We start from the raw sequence: 6,912 nt of genomic DNA on the forward strand, positions 1-6,912 counted from the left end.
GCCGGACTCTGTGCTCCATTCTACTGTGCCAGGTGGTGACTTCGGGAGCATGAAATTTCTCAGGCAGGGTAGGCACCAGCCAGATTGGAAGGTCAAGGTACTGCCCAGAAACCTCTCTGCCAAAAGGTCAGAGAAGGGGACACACCGCCACAGCATCAACAGGGTGAAGCCAGGGGTCCCAGGAGCATCCCAAGTCTCCTGCAAAAGGGCTATTGTGGGGACACCCATGGCCCAGCACCAGGCCTTGCCCCATCCACCTCTGCTGTGATGCAATGTGCCCCCTCCAAAACCCAGGTGCTACCACCATGAAGGACTGAGAGGCAATGAGGCCGCGAGGCTGCTCTCCTAAGGGACCAAGGCCCTTACGAGGCTGCACACAGCACTGCCCCCTTGCCCTCAGCCTTCTGCCATGGGAAGACGCAGCAGGAAGCCCCTCCCCAGACCAGACCGGGCGTCTAGACCTTGGACCTTCTGCCTCCAGAGCTTTGAGAAGTAAATCTCTCCTCTTTAGAAATTACCCAGCCCCAGGAATTTGTCATTAAGGCACAAACGAACCAAGACACCCTCCCAATGCCCCTGCCACCTCGCAGGCCAGAGGAGAGTGGGCAGGGAGGCAGCTCTGCCCAAGGCTCCAGCGGGCATGGGAACCACGTGTCTGGAGGCCAGGACCAACCGAAGGCATCATCCTGGGTCTCCCCACCAGGCAGCGGGGGACAGGACAGGACCCTGCTCCTCCACCTTCACCAGGAGAGTCAGACTTTTTTTCTTTCTTTTTTTTTTTTTTGAAATGGAGTCTCGCTCTGTCACCCAGGCTAGAGTGCAGTGGCATGATCTCGGCTCACTGCAACCTCCAGCTCCTGGGTTCAAGAGATTCTCCTGCCTCAGCCTCCAAGTAGCTGGGATTACAGGTGCCCACTACTACGCCTGGCTAATTTTTGTATTTTCAGTAGAGACAGAGTTTCACCATGTTGACCAGGCTGGTCTCGAACTCCTGACCTCAAGTGATCCACCTGCCTTGGCCTCCGAAAGTGCTGGGATTACAGGTTAAGTCATCATGCCCTACGAGGAGTCTGACTGTCCCCAGCAGAGACTCAGCATCCTCGAAGTGGGTGCTGTGTGACCTTGGGCAAGGCCCTATCCCTCTCTGTTCCTGGGGTAACTACCTGCCCCTCTGTAGGGTGGTGGGGAGCACTGATGGGGAGGAGGTGCTGGGGCTGCCAGTGCTCCAGGGGCCCCGCCAGTCAGGGAGGGGCAGTGTGGAGGCGAAGGAGGCTGCAGGAAGACTGGGGACCCGTGGCCCAGCACCCAGCCCAGAGCAGAGCCTCAGAGCCTTGTCATCACTCCCCTGGCTCTGGGCCCCAGCTCCTGTCTGAGGCCCGTGGGGCACCCCACACACACACACCAGATTCCCCGATCGCCAGGGCCCAGGCCAAGCACAACTCCCCCAGCCAGGGAGGGGCTGGGCTTGTTCCCTCCCTGTCCTCCCACAGAGGCTCCTCTGCAGGTGGCAGCAGCTAGCAAGGCGTGACGCAGGCCACTTACTCAGCACCCGGGGCTGACTCACCTCCCAGGTACCTGGGCCCTCGTCAGTGGAAGGAGAGTTTTGTGCTTGGGGCTGTGCGTCAGCAAGGAGCCTCTGATGTGCCGGCAGTGGTGGGAGGACGCTCTGGGCCGGGCACCTTGGGGGGCCCTTTCCAGGTGTGGGGGCAACAGGAGGGGGAGAGCCTCCCCAGGCCCCCCTTTCCCCATGTGCCCTCGTGGGCAGTCGCTGTGAGCTGGAGGGAGACAGTGAGCAGCCCTGGAGGCTGTTTATTTTGTGGGGCCGTTTTTGAGAGAGTCCCCCTCTGACGCCCAGGCTGCAGTGCACCGGATCAAGGCTCACCGCCTTGACCTCCTGGGCCCAAGTGATCCTCCCGCCTCAGCCTCCCTGTGGTGTCGCTGGGACTACAGGTGTGAGTGGCCACGCCTGGCTAATTTTTAAATTTATTTTGTAGAGATGGAGTCTTATTATGTTGCCCAGGCTGGTCTTGACCTCCTGGGCTCAAGTGATCTGTCCACCCCAGCCTCCCAAAGGGCTGGGACTACGGGCAGGAGCCTTCCTGCCTGGCCTGAGCCCTGGAGGCTCTTGGTGGGCACAGCAGCGCCTCCAAAGCCTTGGTGGAAGGTATTTTTCTGTGGGAAACTAGGGGCACAGAAGAGGGCCCGGGCGAGGACCCCCGCCCTGAGTGTGATTGACGCTCCCCGTTTTCTGCTCCACCCGCCTGAGTCCCCTGCAGCTTCGAGAGCAAACCCGCCCCTCTCATCATCCCCTGGCAAAGCTGTTACGAATCTCAACAAATAAAGTAAAGCCTTTGGCAGACATGGTAAAGCACCACTGCTACCCAGTCAAACTGGCGCAAGCCCCTGCCAGGCTGCGAGGCCCACCAGGCTCGGTTTCTCCTGACTCGGCTGTGCCCTTTTCCAAGGGGGTTGTTTCTGCATCGCCTCGAGTTGATTCCTGCTGTCCTCCCTCATCCCCCCGTCCTCCCTCATCCCCCCGCTGTCCTCCCTCATCCCCCCGCTTCCAGGGCACAGCCGGGGACTGTGGGGGCCCAGCCGGCCAAGCCCTAACCTGGAGAAGCCACTCACCCCAGGAGGCCTTCACCGCCAGCGTCCGCCCCTGTGCCCCTGGAGCTGGCTGTGTCTGCCCACACTGCCACGGCCATCCCATAGCTCTCATTTCCCACTGGGACCGGGGGGCCAAGGACGCCTAATTCCTGGAGTAGAGTTGGTGTGAGCCCAGAGCCCACCTTGGCTGACAGCCCTGGAAACACGTGGGCCTGCTGAGCCGGGTGGACCAAGGGGTGCCGGGAGAGAACGGTGACTCCAGAAACATCCAGGCTCTGTCCGGGGAGGTGAACAGCCTCACAGGAAGGGCCCGCGGTGGCCGTGACCCCAGTGGCCATGTGGCCGAGGCCCTGGGCAGCAGCTCTGTGATGAAGGACTCTGAACCCACCCCGAGGCCCCACAGCCTCTTCACCTCGGAGACTTTCTGGGGCTGTCTTGCGGTGGCCCTCGCGCTGTTTGGAGGCACTGAGCAGACCGTGAGTGTGAGTTAGGAGGCTGAACTGCCCACCTCCGCAGTGGGTGCCCAGGAGAGCCAGCGTGGGATCTGCCCCTCCAGGCCTCAGCCTCCTGCGGACCGAGGAGAGCAGACCCCCATCACAGGCCGCCTGAAGCAGGGTGCAGGAGCCCTGCACGGCCTGGGCCCCGGGAGCAGAGTCCGCATCCAGATGGCAGGACAGGAGGGCCCTGCACAGTCGGGAAGGAGCTGGTGTCTCGGCTGGCCTCCTCCGAGGGTCATTCGGACCTGCAGCCCCGCCAACCTGCTCCCCTTCTCGGGGCTCCTGTCCTCCGCCTCTAAGGCGAGTGTGAAGTCAGCGGGAGGCCATCAAGGAGCACCCTCTGAACACTGGTGCTGACGTCACCAGGGAGAGGCCTGGCCCGCACTTCCTGGGGAGTGGAGACACCTGGTCCGGGAGGGCCAGGAGGGAGCAGTCACAGCAGGCCCGTCAGCGAGGGCCAGGGCGCCAGATGGACAGGCGTGTGGGTGGACGGATGGACAGGCGGGTGGGTGGACGGATGGACAGGCGGGTGGTGGACGGATGGACAGGCGGGTGGGTGGACGGATGGACAGGCGGGTGGGTGGACGGATGGACAGGCGGGTGGGTGGACGGATGGACAGGCGGGTGGGTGGACGGATGGACAGGCGGGTGATGGATGGATGGACAGGCGTGTGGTGGACGGATGGACAGGCGTGTGGTGGACGGATGGACAGGCGGGTGGGTGGACGGATGGACAGGCGTGTGGTGGACGGATGGACAGGCGTGTGGGTGGACGGATGGACAGGCGGGTGGGTGGACGGATGGACAGGCATGTGGTGGACGGATGGACAGGCGTGTGGTGGACGGATGGACAGGCGGGTGGGTGGACGGATGGACAGGCGTGTGGTGGACGGATGGACAGGCGTGTGGTGGATGGATGGACAGGCGGGTGGGTGGACGGATGGACAGGCGGGTGATGGATGGATGGACAGGCGGGTGGTGGACGGATGGACAGGCAGATGGTGGATGGATGGGCAAGTGGATGGGTGGGTGGACAGGTACAGGCAGATGGGTGGATGGACAGACAGGCGGATGCATGGATGGACAGACAGGCGGATGGGTGGACAGATGGACAGGCGGATGGATGGAGGATGGGTAAATGGACAGATGGGGTTGGCTGCATGGATGGAGAGATGGGATGGGATGGGGGGGTGGACGGACAGACAGGCTCCTTCCACTTAGTACTGCCTGGTTTTCCAGACTGAAATGGCCTATAAATGTATGTCTACGTCTCCAACCCTGGCTCAGCCCGGCGCTCACGGTGGCCCTGGGGAGGGAGGGCCAGCACTCGAGGAGGAACGGGAGGGCAGCGGGGGCCACTCGGCCCCGACAGACCCACAGCAGCTGGAGGAGGTTTACAAACTCGATCTGGGTGACACAGCCATCCTTCTTAAAGGGTTTAAAGAAATCACAGTGACATTTGGATCCCGTTTATAAACCGGGAAGCCAGGCCTGCCAGTCCTCTGCACCATTTAACGTCAGCAAAAAAATTCAGTCAGTAAGAAAGCGCCGGAAGCGCTTGATCACAGCCCAAGGCGAAGGGGGTCAGCGTTGCCGCTTGCGGAAGGAGGCGCCGAGGGCTGTGGACCGGGCCTGGACGGCATGGCAGCCGCAGAACAGCGGGGGGCCCAGCCCAGGGCCGGATGGCCGAGGCAGGTGAAGCAGCCAGGGCAGGTCTCTTGGCATCGCATCTGGGAGTATCTACAGAGCACCCACTGTGGAAGGGCCCGGGCCAAGCAGAGATCAAGGACGAGGGTCTCCCAGGCTGGGCCTCGTCTAAGGGGAATCTCTGGGCTTCCGAGATTTGCTCTTACTACTCAACCAGGACACAGAAAGGAGCCCCCAGGGTTCAAGCTTCCTTTCCACAGAGCGGGAGCCTGTGTCACCTCTAGGCTCTGGAGGAAAATGGCCCTGGGTGGTTCCTGGGGAAGACTGAGGCAGGTGGCTGCAGGCCCCTGGCCAGGAGGACTGGCTGGGCAGGGGAGGCTCTGTCCCTCCAGCTCCTGGGACACACGTGTGCATATATGCAGTGCATGTCCTCATGTACGCACCCTCACGCGAGCACATGAGCAGCACACACACAGAGACTGCAGAAGGAGCCCCTCGTGGAAATGGACATGCACCCACATGCTCAGAAAGTCAGGGGCTCCCTCTGCAGTCACAAGCAAGGGGGCATCTGCCCACCACCCCGTGAGCACAGGGGCACCCAGGCTTTTCCTGGTTTCTCACTACACCGATGGCAACGCGAGGCTCATGCCGGGAGCATCCCCTCCATCAGGCCTCTCCCGTCCCACACTGCCTCCCTCCCCTTTCTGTGCACCCACTAGCTCCCAGGCACCTGCAGGGCTGGCCTGAGTGCCCCATGGAGGGTCCCCAAGCGCAGCTGGGGAAAGCCACAGCCTCACTGTCAATCAGCTTCCAAGGAAGGCTTGAAAGTAAGGGGGCACATGCCTATCCCAAAACAGCAGCGCAGAGACCCCGACTCAGCCTCCTCTGGGCTGCCCCCATCTCTTAATTCTGACTCCAGGAATCCCTCCAGGCATAGAACATGAATACAGATGAAAGAGGAGCCCACGGCACGCTGATGGCCCCTGCAGACGAGACGGAGAGGATGACTCAATCAATTGAACACTTTGATTGAGTTCCATAAACAGAAAGGCTGTTAATTTACTTAATTGTCGAGCTGCAATAAAGCGGTTTTGTTTCAACTTCTGTCCTTTGAAAGCTGTGGATGCAGCCCTCCTCTTACATAAGCAGCCTTCATTGGTGACCCTCTGTGAGGGGCAGGGACCCCACCACATACAGAAAGCCTGTGCATAGGCTGAAGGGATAATGGGACATGGGAAGGGCACTGGAGCTAGAGGCTTTAGGGCCAGTGAGGAGCAGACTCTGGTTTTAGGAATAAACTGCGATGAGGCCCCTGGCCAGCGTGGTGGGCAGAAGGCCTGGGACCACTTGCCAGAGGGAGACCCTGGCCCCATGGTCTGGCAGAGCGGGGTAGGGCTGAGCCCTGGGGAGGTCAGAGCATTCAGCATCTACGAGGGGCCTCAGAGACCCCCAGTATGCCCCTCCCCATCCCATCACACAAGAATCCTCCAAGGCCTCCCAGCCAGGGCTCCTTCCTGTAAGAAGCTGCCCCCCACTCTGTCCTGCTCCCCTAACCTTGAGCCCTAGGGAGAGAGAGAGGTTTATGAAAGTCCTCATGAGACACAGCTCATGACGGAAGTGAGCTTTGGCGAGCCCTGTTGCTGAAGCCGCAGCCTCTATCTGGGTCTTGCAGGGGAAAACTAGACTATGGAAATTATCACCCTGAAAAAGGGGCAGTGTGGCTTCCTCATCCTGGGGAAAGGGGGTTGGCGGGTGGTGGGGCTGAGCCATAGAAGGGCACCCGGTCCACAGGCCAGAGGCCCCTATGTGCAAAGGAGCAGGTGAGCCTGGAGACCTCCACCTCCCCGTGCCTGTCATGGCTGCCATCCTGCCCAGTTCAGGGTGTCTCCTCACCAAGAGCCAGGGTCACAGGAGGATGAGCCCAGCTCCTGGTCCCACAGAGTTGGGCTCAGTTCTAGCGTGCCCGCTCCCTAGCCCTTGCCCGCTGAGCTCAGCCCCCATCTGAAATGAAGAGGTGACAGCAGCTGTCACCACCACCCCCAAGTCCAGGCTTCTCCCTATCGCCAGCCTGGTCAGGCCTTCCTGCCCCTCAGATGGCTGTGCAGGACGGCATGGAGTCCAAGCCCAGGGCTCCCTGCCATAGAGCCCACAGAGCCCCTGG

Source organism: Saimiri boliviensis, chromosome 15, assembly GCF_048565385.1.
Source record: "Saimiri boliviensis isolate mSaiBol1 chromosome 15, mSaiBol1.pri, whole genome shotgun sequence".
In the NCBI taxonomy this organism is placed as follows: domain Eukaryota; kingdom Metazoa; phylum Chordata; class Mammalia; order Primates; family Cebidae; genus Saimiri; species Saimiri boliviensis.